Raw genomic sequence first — 17805 nt, forward strand, 5'->3', positions numbered from 1 at the left:
CATGATGGGTTTTCATTTTGAACATTTATCTATAGTATAATTAATTCTGTTTGTATCTTTCTCACTTTCAATTAGAAAAAATCATAAGCAGGTGATTCTCATTTTTTTTTAAGTTTGACACTTAGACATCTTATGCCAAGGAGTAACACTTAACATCAGTTTATCTGTTTTATAGTGAGACTTCTAGTGGGACAATAATAATCTTTGAAACAGTTAGTGCTTTTTGCAATACTGCAAAGAATGAATGAGACAAACATAAATTGATCTAATATACTTGGCTCATAGATCTTTTTAGTTCACAGATTTTAGAATCCAATGAATTACTGATTTCATTTATTTAATAAAACTTATTTCTCAACACGTAAAAACAAAGGAAAAAAGAAAGAGAGAGAGAGAGAGAGGGAGACAAACCAAGAAAGAGACTCTTTTTTTTTTTTTTAATTTTTTTTTAACGTTTATTTTTGAGACAGAGAGAGACAGAGCGTGAACAGGGGAGGGGCAGAGAGGGAGGGAGACACAGAATCTGAAACAGGCTCCAGGCTCTGAGCGGTCAGCACAGAGTCCGATGCGGGGCTCGAACTCACGGACCGTGAGATCATGACCTGAGCCAAAGTCGGACGCTTACCCGACCAAGCCACCCAGGCGCCCCCAAGAAAGAGACTCTTAACAAACTGATGGTTACCAGAGAGGAGGTGGGGGGATGGCTGAAATAGGTAATGGGGACTCAGGAGTACACTTCTTATGATGAGCACTGGGTGATGTATGGAGTTGCTGAATCACTATATTGTGCACCTGAAACTAATACAACACTGTGTGTGCTGGAATTAATATTTTTTTAAAAACTTGTTTTTTTGAAAGAAATAATGATAACATTATTGTACACCAAAGAAAATCGGTTAATGTATTTTAATATTTTATTTGTTTTTCATTATGGGATTTTAATCTATACATGGAGAGTGGGGAACTAAAGGTGTTTTAGTCTCTAGACCAGAAATCCTTTTGACAACTGAGTCTATAATCTATATTCAGTCACCTTTTTTTTCTATTTATGAAATACTTGATTTATGAAATTGGACTTTCTCCTGTGGAGACTGTGATTTTGCCAAGTTAATGGATAGGAACTGCATCTTCTTTTCTGTTCTGTATAAAGCAAACAAAGGGAAGAAAAGCTGACAGAATTTTAAAAATGTCAATCAAGTAGCAATTGCAAAGTTGAAAAGCAGAAGGCAATGGCATTCCTGACAAGCTGACAATACCTACAGTTCTTGATAGAAATCACTTTGAGTCTGAATGACTAGCACAGGGCAAAGTCTGACAGCTGATTTATGCACGTAACTAAAGAAGGCAGTAGGAAGAACGTGAATGTATTGAAGACTAAGTTAGAAATAGACCATAACAAGGAAAGGTGATGGACATCTGCTTTCTCCTTGCAACCACCATAATAACACACCCCACACCTTGTATTTAAACTTCTTTCTTACATTATCTAAAACAAATAAGCCTGAGAGAAAGAAATAATAATATGATTAGTTTATTTAGTTTTTATTTATTATCTTATGTACTTGTCAATTCAGGGGCGCCTGGGTGGCTTGGTTGGTTAAGCATCAACTCTTGATCTCAGCTCAGGTCTTGCTCTCAGGAGTCATTGAGTTCAAACCTTGTGTTGGGTTCCACACTACACGTGAAGCCTATTTAAATATATATATACAATAATATATATGTATATATATATACATATATATAATTTAAAATATATATATTTTTTATTCAAAAATATATCTAATTTAAAAAATATATAAATATATATTTTTTTATTTAAAATATATTTGTCAACTCAAATTTTACTAATTTAAATATTAATCACAGCTAAAAAATACCTACACAGTACCATCTAGAATGCTGTTTGACCAAACTGGGCATCACATTCTTTCCAAATTGACACATAAAATTTACCATCACACTCCATACATTATCACTTTGGCAGCCATACACTACTCTTTAAATCATACTTAATCTCCTAGTAAAGACAATAGCGAAGTCATACTTCTGCCTAGCATGATGCATTTATCCTGTGTACTGTTAGAGCTTCTCAACCCTTTCCCCAAAAAGAATGGGAAATCTTTGGGTGATGTTCACACTTTTGCTTGAAAACCTGTAAATTAAATACTATGATGAAAAGTTAATACTTATTATATGATAAAGTGATAAAAAGGTCAAGAAAACAAAGATGATTTGACACACACACATGCATATTCATAACAAAATAGGGAAGAAATACTGATAACAACTACAGCTCCGGCTTTGTAACTTGCCACCTAGCTGTAGCTGGTATTTAAAAATATCTTTCTCCACTGTCCATTCTATATTTCTTTGTGCTCAGCAGGCACCTCAGCTGATTACTCATTATTTTTTGAGTGATTTCTGATACCATGTTTTTTTTTAATTATAGCAAAACCTCGAACATGAAATCTATCCTCAACATATTTTTAAGTGTACAATATGGTATTATTAACTATAAGCATTATGTTGTACAGCAAATGTCAAAAACTTCTTAATCTTGCATAACAAAATATACACACATTGAACATCTCCCCATTTTCCTCTCCCGCTATGCACTAGCAACCACCATTCTACTCTCCGCTTCTAGAATTTTGACTATTTTAGATACTTCATGTAAGTGGAATATGTAATATTTGTCCTTATGCCACTGGCTTATTTCACTTAGTAAAATGTCCTCCAGGCTCATACCTACAGCAGAATATCCTTTTTTAAGGCTGAATAAAATTCTGTTTTCTATATATACCACATTTTCTTTATCCATTAACCCACTGATGACATTTAGGTTGTTTCCATATCTTGGTTATTGTGAATAATGGTACTTTGAAGTTGAGAGTGCAGATACCAGAGTTCAATTCTTTTAGATGTATACTCAGATGTGGGAATTCTGGATCATATGGTATGATATGATACATAGACAAATGAGACAGATTAGAGAGCCCATAAAAAATACATACCCAAATGATCCTCAAAAAGATGTCAGGAATGCAAAATGGGGAAAGGACTAGCTCTTCAACAAATCAATGATATAACTGGATATTCACATGCAAAAGAATGAAATTATTCTCTTATCTTACACCCTACACAAAATCAATTCAAAATGTATTAGACTTCTATGTCAGAACTTAATCTGTAAAACTCCTAGAAGAAAATATAGGGCAAAATATTCCCAATATTGGTCTTGGCAATAATTTCTTGGATATGATACCAAAAGCACAAGCAACAAAAGCAAAATAGAACAGTGGGATTACATCAAACCAAAAAGCTTTTACATAGCACAGGAAGCAACCAACAAAATAAAAACACAACCTATGGAATGGGAAAAAAACTACAAACCATATATCTGATTGTGATTAATATCTAAAATATTTAAAAATTCCTACAACTCAGTATAAAAACAACACATACATGAACAAAGAACTTGAATAGACAATTCTTCAAAAAAGACACACAAATAGTCAACAAGTATATGAAAAAGTGCTCAACTTCATTAATCAACAGGGAAATGCAAATCAAAATGACAATGAGATATCACCTCATACTTGTTAGAATGGTTTATTAAACAACAATACATATAACATCTTGAGTTAAACAAGTACTGGCAAATATGTGGAAAAATCAGAACCCTTGCAAAATGTAAAATGGCTTAACAGATATGCATAAAAAAATTAGAACTACCAAATGGTCATGGTATTGACCTGGTTCTGTGACCCAAACTCTCATTGCTAATGGACTATTAGTTGTCCTGCTTGCATTGGGTTGTTATAGTTTTCCATTAACTTCAATAATAGGGTATGATGATATTAAAAGATGTCCTAGGTGATCTCATATAATCCAAACATATCCTTCCACTTTCATTGTGTTGTAGTGGCAGTATAATTTCCCCTTAGTAATACGGATCAGTAGACCATTGGAATTGTCTATTCAAGTTATACATTCCAGAACTGGGGAAATAACCACAAGATATGTTCATGGACCCACAAACTGATCTGATCTGATCTAAGTTAAAATCTATAGATCACCTGACCTCCACAAACGCCCTACTCTAACTAGTAGACCACAGTGACCTTTTGGAACTCCTGGAATCAATATCAGTAAGAACCAGTGTCCAGTAATCTTGAAAAGTTTCATCATTTTCTTTCCCCCAATACACACTCTGAAAGTTCATAGGTTCCTTTGGGGGAAGACTGGGAATAAGATTAATAATATAAATTTTAACAGAGTAACAGGATCCTTCCTATAGGATCCTATAGGGACTCATTTTCCCCTTCATTCAAGAGGTTCAGTGTCTTAATACTGATGCAATGCACAGAATTGAATGAGAGGCTTTGAATCTGTTTTTATGATTTAAGTTATACTTCTGTTCACCTGACCTAGATCTGCTTACACAGATCAAATAAGAAATAAGTCAGAGAAAGACATATACCATATTATTTCACTCATGTAGAATTTAAGAAACAAAACAGATGAACATAGGGGAAGGGAAGAAAAAATAAAACAAAAACAGAAAAGGAGGCGAATCGTAAGAGACTCTTAAATATAGAGAACAAACTAAGGGTTGCTGGAGGAGAGGTGGGTGGGAGAGGGGTTAGACGGGTGATGGGTATTAAGGAGGGTACTTGTAATGAGCACTGGGTGTTAGTGATGAATCACTAAATTCTATTCTTGAAACCAATACTATACTATATGTTAACTAACTTGAATTTAAATAGAAAAGAAGAAGAAGGAGGAGGAGGAGGAGGAGGAGGAGGAGGAGGAAGAAAAAGAAGAAGAAATAAACAAACAAAAAAAGAATTTAGCAGACTTCCCAGCTATTTCACTTTAGGGATACCACAGACAACCAGCCAACACCATAGGGCTTTGAAAATCAGAATATTCTAAAAACTGATTTGACTCTGTGTTCCATTACGGTAACCATGCCTACCTTGCATGTAGGCTTCCCAATTCAGGGGCAGTAGTTCCTGTTGTAATTTATGACCCACAGAAAAGAGTAACGAAGTTGTACAGCTAAGAACTCTTTTAGTAAAAGATCGTTTGAAAATTATTAAGCATCCATTATGTTGTATTTTAAGATTCTGAGTAAGATATCAAAGTGAAATTCCATTATATAATCAATAATCCCTATATTTATAACAAAAGTTAATATTTAAATATTCTGTGCTCTTTTATTCTTTGAAAATTTGAAGTCATAATTTGGTTAAATTGAATGCAATAATTTAGTGTCATTTATAATAATATTGTTACTTTAATGTAAAAATTTTAAGTAACATTAAGGATGTGGAATTCATGTGAGCAGAAAACTAAAATTAGAATTTATTTTATAAATTAAATATCTCTCTGTAATGTCCTAGCAATATATAAGAAGAATTTATAAATATCAATATCAATTTTATTTTTTTTTATTTATTTTTTTAAGGTTTATTTATTTTTGGGACAGAGAGAGACAGAGCATGAACGGGGGAGGGGCAGAGAGAGAGGAAGACACAGAATCAGAAGCAGGCTCCAGGCTCTGAGCCATCAGCCCAGAGCCTGACGCGGGGCTCGAACTCACGGAGCCTGAGATCGTGACCTGAGCTGAAGTCGGACGCTTAACCGACTGAGCCACCCAGGCGCCCCATCAATATCAATTTTAAAACAGCAAAATATTTTAAAGAAAATCATTTTAATTTTTTCTTAATACTTTTATGGCTTTGAAATATCAAGTAATTTTTCCTGAAATATTCAAATAATCAATATATGACATATTAATTGATACCTATATAGAATACTCATAAGTGTGTGTATATACATATATATGCATACACAACTAATATATACACATAATTCTGTAAAAATTGCTGATTATATGAAGAAATCCTTTATAACCTGGTTTCCTGGGATATGTGCACATGCTTCAGGAATTCTGTAAAAATCTTTAAACTTGATGCAAATACTTGTATAGATTATTTTTTCCTTTGGAAAGGGTACAAGTTTCAGCAGTTTGCTATATGTCCATTACTAAATAAGGCTCTGAACCATTATTTATAACATAGAAATACTGATTTTTTTTATATCTCAAATGGGAAAACTGGATTAATGAAATCAGTTTGGATTTATTACCAACTGCCATAGGTACTTTTCTTTATTCTAAATAGCTTTCTGTACAAAGGACTATGGACTTGCTTGGGGTTCACATATGGCATATATATTTATCTCCACAGTCTTAAACCATCGTAAACAAACAGATCAGGATTGTTAAAGGCCAGAGTCAGAAAAAATTTCCACTGAAGCACATAAAATGCCTGTTGAAAAGCAGAACCCTGTCTCAACCGAGTCTACATTTTTATAGCCTATAATTATTTCATATGGTTAGTAGGAATGGTTTATGATGTGCTAGAATATCATTCCTTGAGCTGAAAAAAATATTCTCAAAAATTACAGAATATTATAAGTTGCATATATTTAATGCATACAAATTGTATCTCTGTTGATTAAAAGCAAACCAAACTTTCTGCTTATAATCATTATTTGAAACCATCCTAATTCTCATGCATATTAGCAGTGGGGTACATTATTATTGTTATACAGGGCAGAGACCTTTTCAGTACTTATAAATCTAAGAGAGCTAATGCCAGAGTGATATTTCACAAAATGTGCTGCCACCGGGGAGTCTGAACATATTTCATTTTCAGTAGCGACATTGAGTATCCTAATTGCCAACACTCCCAAGCCACTATCAAGGTATTCTGTCATCCATTTTCACTAGCAGTTTGTCTGTCTCTATTCCTTGTCCTTTACTTGTTTTCTACTTTCTCTTTCTCTGTCTCTTCAAAAATGCTGACAGATTTTAGCTTACTTGTAAGATTCATAAAAACCCACCTATAGTATCACTAATCCGAACACTTTCATCTGTGATTTGAACAATTTATACCTTTATAAATGGTAATGATAACATCACAATTATTCTTCTAAAATACTGGTTTTTTCATATCTAACAGTATGTTTATGCATGTCCTACTTTGTCTTATAAAATGGTAAATTTACTATAGGGCAAATTAGATGGACTGCACAATGGATTGTTAGAACTCATAGGGGCGCCTGGGTGGCGTAGTTGGTTAAGCGTCCGACTTCAGCCAGGTCACGATCTCGCGGTCCGTGAGTTCGAGCCCCGCGTCAGGCTCTGGGCTGATGGCTCGGAGCCTGGAGCCTGTTTCCGATTCTGTGTCTCCCTCTCTCTCTCTGCCCCTCCCCCGTTCATGCTCTGTCTCTCTCTGTCCCAAAAATAAATAAAGAACTCATAATTGTACTTGATAATAATGCTAAAGACAGTATTACTTTAGGTTATTTTTCCCAAATATCTGATAATAGTAAACATGATTTAGCTATTAATAATAATGCATTAGTAGACTCTTCTTCGGAGGATGATGAAATATATGCAAATAACTCCTTTTCCATTTAATGTAAAATAATCAATTCATCCGTACCTATGGAGAATTTATGTTTCTACTATAAATACATACAGAGAAACTTTCCTTAGGATTTGATTTGATTTGATTCCTATTTTATTTTGAGGGAGAGAGAGAGCGAGAGAGAGAGAGCTCACCAGCAGGGGAGAGGGGCAGAAGAAGAGAGAGAGAGAATCTTAAGCAGGATCCCCAGTCAGCAAGGCTCAACCTTATGACACTGGAATCATGACCTGGGTCAAAATCCAGAGTCGGGAGCTCAACCAACTGAGCCGCCCAGGCGTCCCTTTTCTTAGGTATCCCTTTTGCTATGTGTCACAAGTTTATATGTGTAAGATTAGCATTTTCAGTTAGCACCTTCTCATTTTAGACATATTGTAAATACTATTATTACTCTCCTTTAATATTTGGATATTTAGAATTTAGATATTTAGAATGTTGGTTTTTCAAATTCTATAGGATTTGATTTATGAAATTTAGGTCAGTTTTCATAAATATTCCTATGTGTTTATAAAAAAATGTATATTGCAGTTGTTAGGTGCAATGATCTACAGGTTTTCTGTTAAGCTTGCTTATTATGTGGATAAATCTGTAATTTAACAACTTATATGGGAAGGTATGTTGTTTGTACATTTTATTTTTCAGTTTCCTATTAGTATATTTAAAGAAATTCAGGAAAAAACATGAAGATAGAAGCCAACTTACATTGGGTTGAGGAGGAAAGTAAGAAGAAACATTGAGGAAATTTAGACTAAGGTTTTAGAAATTTAAGATGATTTTAAAAGATAGCCTACACTTAATTTATTTTTCAAAAAATATTTTGTTCATAATTTCCAATGATATCACAAATATTGAACATACATATTAACTTTACTTAAAATGCTGTGACCCCTCAAATGGAAATTTAAACGCACAAAACCAGAAATACATATATCTTGTATTGTTTCTCTCAGTGAGTAGTTTCCTAATGATAGCAATTAATATACTGCAAATAGTATATGAAGAAATTTTGCAAAATGATCTGGCTTCTTCCTTAAGGAAACTAAATAACAATTTAATTTAAAATAGGCCACACCCTTATTCTTGGCAATTACAAATGTAAGTCTGTATATAGCATTCTCTATGCTATAGGTTCTTAGAGAATAAATACTCTATTGTATTCGAATATAAACTGGTAGGTGAACAAAGATCAAACAACTGTTTCCTTCTACTCCATTATTTGTATGATTTTGATAAAGATTGTCATTAATATATTTTTTAATGTTTGGTAGAATTCATGATTAAAACCATGTAGTCTTGGGCTTTTCTGTGCTGGGAGATTTTGATTCCTAATTCAACTTTGATTATTATTATTGATCTAAGATTTCCTATATCTTGGATTCATGATTTGTGATTTAATCTTGTTAATTTATGTTTTTAGGAGTTACATGTTTTTTTTTTCCCTAAATTACCTGACTTGTTAGTCCATAATTGCTTATAGTTACCTGTTATCACACTAGGTATTTCTGTGGTTATTTGCTGCATTGTTTTCTCTTCCATTTCTCATTTTGGTTTCTGAGACTTCCCTCTTTTTTATTCTTAGTTAATGTAGTTAAGCCATTTGCAATTTTATTTTTTTGGAAAAAAACTGGTAATTATTTTCAATGTTATGCTTATTATTTATTCTGATCTCTATTGTTATTTGCTTCCTCTGATAAATTTCTTCTTTTTCTGGTTCCTTGTGGTGTAATGTTTATTTGAACTTTTTTTTTCTTGTAATAAACATTTATAGCATCAATTTCACTGTAACATCTGCTTTTGCTACATTCCATAGGTTTTGGAATATTTGTGTTCTCTTTTTCTTTTGTTTTGAGACATATTTTGATTTGTCATTTGACTTCTTATTTGGCCCATTACCTGTGCAGTATACATGTAGATTTTCCAGCCTTGTTTTATTGTTGATCTTTAATTTGGTACCATTGTGGCTGGAAAATACACTTGGTATGATTCCAGTCTTCTTAAATTTGTAATATTTGTGATATCTTTTTTCATGTGACTTAAACAGGGGATTCTTCTGTGTGTACCTGAGGAAATGTGTATTCTATTTATCTTGGATAGAGTATTTTATATTTATATCTTTTAGAACCATGTATTCTGAAGGATGCTTCAAGTAAAAAATGTTCTTGTTCAAAACAAGTAACTTTACTTGAGAGTACTTGTTTAAAATAAAGCCTATCAGAGGCGAGGTAGGAAGGGGGAGGGGTGAAATAGATGATGGTGACTAAAAGTATACTTATCATGACGAGCACTGAGTAATGATGTATAGAATTGTTCAATCACCTGAAACTAATATAACACTATGTGTTAACTACACTGGAATTAAAATAAAAAACAATAAAAAATGCAAGATTTATATACTTCAGATGAGCTACTCTCAGAGGTTACTGTGTTACTGTGATATTGTATTTTGAGACAGTGAGTTTTTTAGGTGGTAATACCATCATGGGTAATATTTTTAGTAAAATATGTTTTCAGGATGTAAATTTATCTCTGAGTCATAAGAACATTCGATAGTGTTAGTAAAAATAATAAATTATATATTTTATAATAAATATGAATAATAAAATCTGAGCATATTATTAGAATGGGTATTTGAAATGTTAGAGCTTTTGGTTTAAGGAATATTTTAGAAAACTAGGATTAACAAAAATAGTCTAATAATTTTTGTTTTCTCCTTTTTTGTTAAGGCTGCCATTCTGTTATCAATGTACGCATATTTTTTATTTTATATAAATTATCTCCAATTCTTATTCAAAATATTATTTCTACACCTTAATTTAAAGAGCATGTTTATCTTGGCACAATGTTCCAAAGATAAACTTTGGTAACATTTTCTATCCTAAGAATAAAGCTCACAGTTACGTGAGGATTCAAAAACAAACACAAACAAATAAAACTGACATTTTTTTCAATTGAAAATTAATGATTAAAATATATCTAAGGATTGTCAATATATTGATTTGAGAGAAAGAATTCTGTCAGTTTTGTAAAGTTATACTGTCATTAAGTTCTCCAGTCTTAATAATGAAGTTGAAAGAAATACACTATAATTATGGTCTATTTTTCAGGGAGACACATTTAAAAACTTAAGTCAATTTACTGAAATAGTAATTCCATGTTTCTTTAAGTATCATGCATTTAAATACATATTTTAGCTCCCATGTTGTGTTTTGGGTTAGATATCCTTTTAAAATTATTTCCACATGAAGTTATTATTATTCTTTTTAAGATTTATTTATTTATTTTGAGGGAGAGAGAGCAAGAACAAGCAGGAGATGGGCAGAGAAAGACAGGGGGAGAGAGAGAGAATCCTAAGGAGGCTTGCACTGTCAGTGCACAGCCCAGTGTGGGGCTCGATCCCAGGAACTGTGAGATCATGACCTGAGCTGAGATCAAGAGTCACAAACACTTAATCAACTGAGCCACACAGGCACCCCAACATATGAAACTGTAATAAGAGCTCTTCACATAATTGTCTCAATCTCTTAGTGAATATGTATAATGTCTTAAGAACATAGATTTTTTAGTCCAATGGGCTATTTTAATTTAACTTAATTGGGCTTAGGCACTTACTAGGTATTTAACATTAAGCACATGATTTTACCTCTCAGTGCCTGAGTCTTTTAATTGTAAAATAAAATTACTAATTTTACCTCATAATGTGAATGTATAGGTTTAACTCATAGGGATTTATGAAGTAATCACTTGTAAATCACTTGGAACAATCACTAACACTTTATTAACTATTAGTAATCAAACATTATTTTACTATAAGTCCAGGGGTCTAGTTCTTCCTTTAGAGATCTACTAGGGACTAATTACTCATTTTTAAAATGAAAAAAGAAAAAAAAAAAGAAAATATAAAACTTTATTTGGTGTCATATGATATCATTTCTAAAGTGATATCATTTCTAGAATCTTTTTGCTTCTCTCTAAATTTCAACAGTTTAAAATTGGCATGTACAGCTTAAATTGTTATGTTTCTGACTTACCAAGATACCAAAATGCTTTACATTTAATACAGTTTCATTGTAATTAGTACATTATAATAGTTTCATTATAATTAGTATGTTGTGTTAACATATATTTATAGACTACTAGATAGAAATAAAGCAACATCTAGGGTTTCATTAACGCATGAGTTTATTAATAAGCGTTTAATACAAGCTTGTGATTTGCTAGGTAGTATGTTAGGTGCTAAGGATACCAAATTCACTAAGATATGATGCCTCCCTTAAAAAGCTATTGTATTCAATCCCAAAGTGCAAAGAATCCTTTAATAGTAATAAAGAAAAAAAAGAGCAATAGTTATATAGATAATGACTGTTCTACTTATTTCTTTTCCCAAAATTGTGCTGAATGATTTAGAATTTTGGATAGTGATTTCTTAGGCATGTTTAGACTAATACTCCCAACAAATTATTACTTAACCTTCAAAAATTTGATATCTTTCTCTGAATACGCTTGAACATGATTGTACATCCTCATTAAAAAACAAATACAAAAAAAAACATAAAAAAACAGTCCACCTGTCTGCTTAACTAATGTGTTAATATTTCTTAATCTTTATCAGAGTGTTTCACATTGTATCACTCATTTGTCACTTTTCATAAGTTAGGAGCTCCTTGGAAGTAAGTACTTTGTCTTTATCTCTTGTAGATCCCGGTTTCCAGTGTATCTGGATCATTTGGGTAATTATATACACACAGACGTAGACAATACGCTTGTCCAATGGTGAAGCCAAAATATATAGGAGGACATGAAAGAAGTGAGTAGAATAAACATAATTTTTATTTTATTTTATTTTAATTTTATTTTTATTAATTTATTTTCAACAGGGGAATTCAAATACCACTTTCTTTTTCTAAAGTTTTTTACTTAAATTCTAGTTAGTTAACATGTAGTATAATATTAGTTTCAGGTGTACAATATAGTGATTCAACACTTCCACACAACACCCAGTGCTCGTCACACGTACATTTCTTAATCCACCTATACCACCCAAGCCCCCACTCAACTCTCCTCTGGTAACCATCAGTTTGTTCTCTATAAAGAGTCTGTCTCTTGGTTTGCCTCTCTCTCTCCATCTCTCTCTCTCTTTTTCCCCTTTGCTCATTTGTTTCTTAAATTCCACATGTGAGTGAAATCATATGGCATTTGTCTTTCTCTGATTTATTTCACTTAGCTGTATACTCTCTAGCTCCATCCATGGTGTTGCAAATGGCAAGATTTCATTTTTTTTTTTTTTTGATGGCTGAGTTATAATAGTCCATGGTGTGTGTGTGCAGTGCAATTGCTGGAACATCAGGTAGTTCTATTTTTTTAACTTTCTGAGGAACCTCCACACTGTTTTTCAGAGTGACTGCACCAGTTTACATTACCACCAACAGTGTAAGAGTAAACATAATGTTTTAAAATGTATGTATTTAGAAATGTGAAATAACAGAATGTTTGAAATGAAATTGGTTGCTACTAAAATCAGCAAACAACAAGTTTGATAAGAAAAAATCCTGTTTATCAATTTTAAAGGAAAAATTTGAACATCTCCTGAAGACATTTAAGGATACAAAACAAAGTGACTAGGTAACATGACATGAGCCCAGACCTCACTGAACTCTCATACACATAATTATAGAATGGTCAAGAAAGTATAAATATTGCTTTTTGTTTTTAACATTTATTTATTTTTGAGACAGAGACAGAGAATGGGGGGGGGGAGAGTCAGAGAGAGAGGGAGACACAGGATCTGAAGCAGACTCCAGGCTCTCGGCTGTTAGCATAGAGCCCAATGTGGGGCTTGAACCCACGAACCTGAGCTGATGTCAAATGCTTAACTGACTGAGCCACCCAGGCACCCCAAGAATGCTATTATTTTGAAAGAAACTTTAGGGAATTGTCTTTAATACAGTTCAATATCACAAAAATTTAAAAGCTGATTGCAAGTTAACTTGTCCCTGACATTAAAGCTTTCCTTTAGTATTTACATGGAAAATAAGCTTGGAGAACTTAACAAACAACCTTTAATTTGAAGAGACAGAATGCATGGGAAAAGATGAGCAATGATGAAAATAGCTAGTGTACATATTGGTGATACAAATCACCAACATTATTTACATTGGAGCTATAGATTATATGGATGCCTGTCTGTGTCAAGGTATGATGTGGGGTGTGTGTGTGTGTGTGTGTGTGTGTGTGTGTGTGTGTGTGTTGGGGAGCAGGGGTGAGGTGAGGAAATAGCTTGTTATAACATAAGGCATCTAGGAATATCCTCTAAATATACGCAAGGGCAGGCACAAATGGTAACTGGAAGCCGGACTAACTGCAAAGTCTAATGAACCCTGTATCCTAGCTCATAAGAAAGAATAAAACCGAAGGGAGAAGAAAGTCCACTTCTGGGATGGCTCATAGTTTTGACTGTCATACTGGTCTACCAAATTAATAATGTGTAATGTTAATTTATGTTAAAAAGCCCCCTCAAATTTAAAGTATGAAAAAAAGTTTAAAGTAATGCTGTTAATATTATAAATGAAATTTCTTCACATAATTGTTTGCCCTTACTACCTGCATCCTCCAACTGTCTCTGCCCACCCCCAAAAGAAAAACAACAAAATGAAAACAAAGATGAATTAAGAACAAAAAAAGAAAAATAATATCCTGAAGCAGAGCACAGAGATATCACCTATTCAGATACCTATCCTGCAGGCACCCAACTGATAAGGGGATGGGATTTGAAAAATTCTCACTAATCTCTTCCAATATGTAGAGAGAAGTACAGCAAATTCATACCCTTATTTTCAAAATCAATTTAGCATGTCATTTTTTTTCAGGACACTAACTTTCAATACCCAAATTTCCTTAGGGTCGCTACCATGCATATTGGTAATTATATGTAATATTTCCAATTTTAATGAATCATGCTCAATTATAATGACTTGTTATCCATTATCTCACTAGAATGTAAGTTACTTAAGTGCAATAGCAGTTTGGTTTACTTTTGTAGATTTCACAGATCATAAGCCATGTTGATTAAGTAGGCAAGCACAATATAAGGTGCACTTTAAGAAAAATAAAAAAATCTAGCAACATGTTGTTAAAAGCAACATTTTAGTGTAATTACCTATAGATATAATACGGTATACAAGTTTGAAAGAAATGTATTTATATGATCATTTGTTTTTATAATAAGACCCAATGATCATGGCCAAAAACAATACCTAGTTTCCCTAAAATGGGATTAAATAACATTAATTTTGGGTTTTGTTTACCTGATAGTGAGCAAGTTCGATAGAGGATAAAATAAGTGACGATACTTCTCTCCATAGTTGTGTTTTGCCTCTCCACTAAATTGTTGGTGAAAACAATGCATGTAAAAGATGCTGTGATGGGCATCCATTTTTCAAGTCATAGTGCTCACATGTCTAATCATCATGTATATTTGTTATATGAATAAAAAGTTATATACCATTTAAAAACAGTTGAAACTGTTAATTTCACCTTGAAAACTGAGTAAAGAGGAATGAAACACATCTGTCATACCCATGGAGGTACAGAACCAGGAAGCAGAGAAATATTAGAAAATTTTCAAGGAGATATACCAGGTTCAGTTTCTTTACATTCAATATTTATAATCTCCATTCATTTGCTACCCAAATAACTAGATAGCCCAATAAACAATATTAGCCAAATTACACCATTTTAAGTAATCACATTTTGAATGAACAAAAATTTCACTGAGATCAAAACTTTTACAAGAGTGGAAAGTTCAAGGGTAATGCATCTTTACCTCAGCCCCTACAAAAATGCTGGACAATAATAGTTAATGTTCACTTTAGTCTCTATTTGGAATAATTTTAGTTATAGTTAAAAGTCAAAATATTTTAAAATCGAATATTTTACTCATTATCTCAATGAATTTTATTTATCTAAAAAGTATTAGAGGGATGTCTGGGTGGCTCAGTCACTTGAGCATCTGACTCTTGATTTCAGCTCAAGTCACGATCTCATGGTTCATGGGTTCGAGCCCTGTGTCAGGCTCTGAGATGGCTTGGGATTCTCTCTTCCTCTCTCTCTTCCCCTCCCCCCATTCACACTCTCTCATTCTTTCAAAGAAATAAACATTTAAAAATAATAAACCGTTATTAGGGCTCCTTCCACTTATTGAGTACTTTATGACCAATTACTCACACACAGATTTTGAAAATAATTTTCTGCCCCTTATTGAAATGAGAAAATTTAGGTTTAGAGATTAAAGCAAGGTCACAGAATAATTCAGCTTGTAAGTAGCACAGCTTGGATTCTAATAAAGATCTTCTTAATACTAGTACATTATTTTCCCTACTATAGTGTGTAAAATATATGAAATAAATTACAATTGCATACAAAATTAGAATTGGAAAGTATAATAAATGTTCTTTCAACAAATTTTATATTAGCATTATATTCTTTTTGAATAGATTTTTCATATATTACTGCTCTGTACTTAATACTCAAAAAGCAGGAAATTGTTCAGATATTTCCATCATATAAATTAGCAATTATCAGGTACTTCTTATCAGATACTTCTTATCATAAGGAAGTAAAAAAATACTAAAATAGCTCAAAGTCCTCTAAACGTCAAAGGATTTATGACTCTCAATCCTCTCATTAGCAACATATTGAAAATGTAACAATGAGAGTGGAGTAAATCTCATTAGCTTCAGGAAGGTACAGAATCCTTAAATTCTATTCTGGTCCTTAATTGTACAACACATACTTATTGAAATAAGAGGTGGACAAAATTATTTGACTACACAAATTGGGTTTTAACTACATATGTGGAACTTGAAAATATGTAACTGCTTGTGACTAAGTCTTTCTACAAGAGGTCTTTCAGGTTTTACCCCTCCCTTGTATTGAGAATAGATTTTTGCTTTGGAGCTGTCTCAAAATGAAATTAAAATCATTTAAGTCAATACCCACATTCCTCCAAAGGTTGTATGGTTTGGTCATTGTGAAATATTGGTGAAGCCAGGAACCATATTAGCAAACATCAGGAAGGAGATAATCTGCATATTTACCACAGTTCTACCATACATTTGCTTGAGAACACTTATCTTTATGTCTATCTGAGTCATATTACCCATTCTCTGCCTATTCTAAATTTTCCAAGTCTTATTATTATCTCTGATTGTTATTATAATAAAGGGTAAATTAATCTATACCCATGCTTTAAATTCATGATTTTATGCATATGAATTACATCTTTCTTCACCCTAGAGCTTGTCTATGTCCTCAGAGCCATATATCTAACAGCCTATAATACAATTACTACTCTGATATTCTGTAAATTCCACAAAATCACTATCTCAAAAATTGTAATACTCATCTTCTTCCCTCAAATTCCCTCTTTTTCTAGAATCCTGTCAGTGAAGATAGTCACAATCCATAATTCTTCAAACTTGAAATCAGTGCCATTTCTGTTTCTTTTTTATCACTCCTTTTATTCAATCTGCAACCAAGTTTTAATTGAACATACTAGGGATTCCTTGCGTTTTAGTCCTCCCCACCCCCAGGACCAATGGCAGTTATCACAGATCCCTGAAATTCCTCAAATATGCGCATAATCAATGGAATCTCAATTTTAGTTTGGAGAGTTGGTTTCCTGGGACTACTTCCAGTACCAATTACTCAATCAGGGTACTGCAATGAAATACTTGGCATATTCCAGTTGGGTGATTTAAAGGGATCTTAGTAATGAGACCATTCACAAAGTTGTGAAGGTATGGATAGGATAGAGTGGAAACAAACAAAAAATAGTGTAGCCACCTTGAAACCAGAAAAAAACAGAATGTCATTATTCCTCCTGTGCCTTAAAATAAGAGGGGAGTAAGGGAGAATCAGAACTTGGACAATGAGAGAGTTTGAGTTAAAGGTTTCCTGAAAGGAGATGTGACTTTAGGTTGAGGAATAGCCAGGCCACAGGAAGAAAATCTAAGGAACAAACACTTCTGCTCTTGTTTTGCATTGGCTGAAGCAGACACTAGAGAATAAAGCAGCCCATTAATTTAAATCAGACTCCCAAGCCATACAAAAGGATACAAACGACAAAAAGTTATCTGAAAGGAATCACAGATGAACAACACAATCTTCAATCCTTATGGGAAAGAGCCTTCATGATGCCTGTCAGTAGGATTTCAGAGTTGGTATACCAGGGTTCAGTTCTTCCCTTTTTACAGAGGGGAAACTCACCAGGGTTTTCCTTTATTTTCTGCTTCACATTTGTATATTA

Source organism: Panthera uncia, chromosome B1, assembly GCF_023721935.1.
Source record: "Panthera uncia isolate 11264 chromosome B1, Puncia_PCG_1.0, whole genome shotgun sequence".
NCBI classification, from domain to species: Eukaryota; Metazoa; Chordata; class Mammalia; order Carnivora; family Felidae; genus Panthera; species Panthera uncia.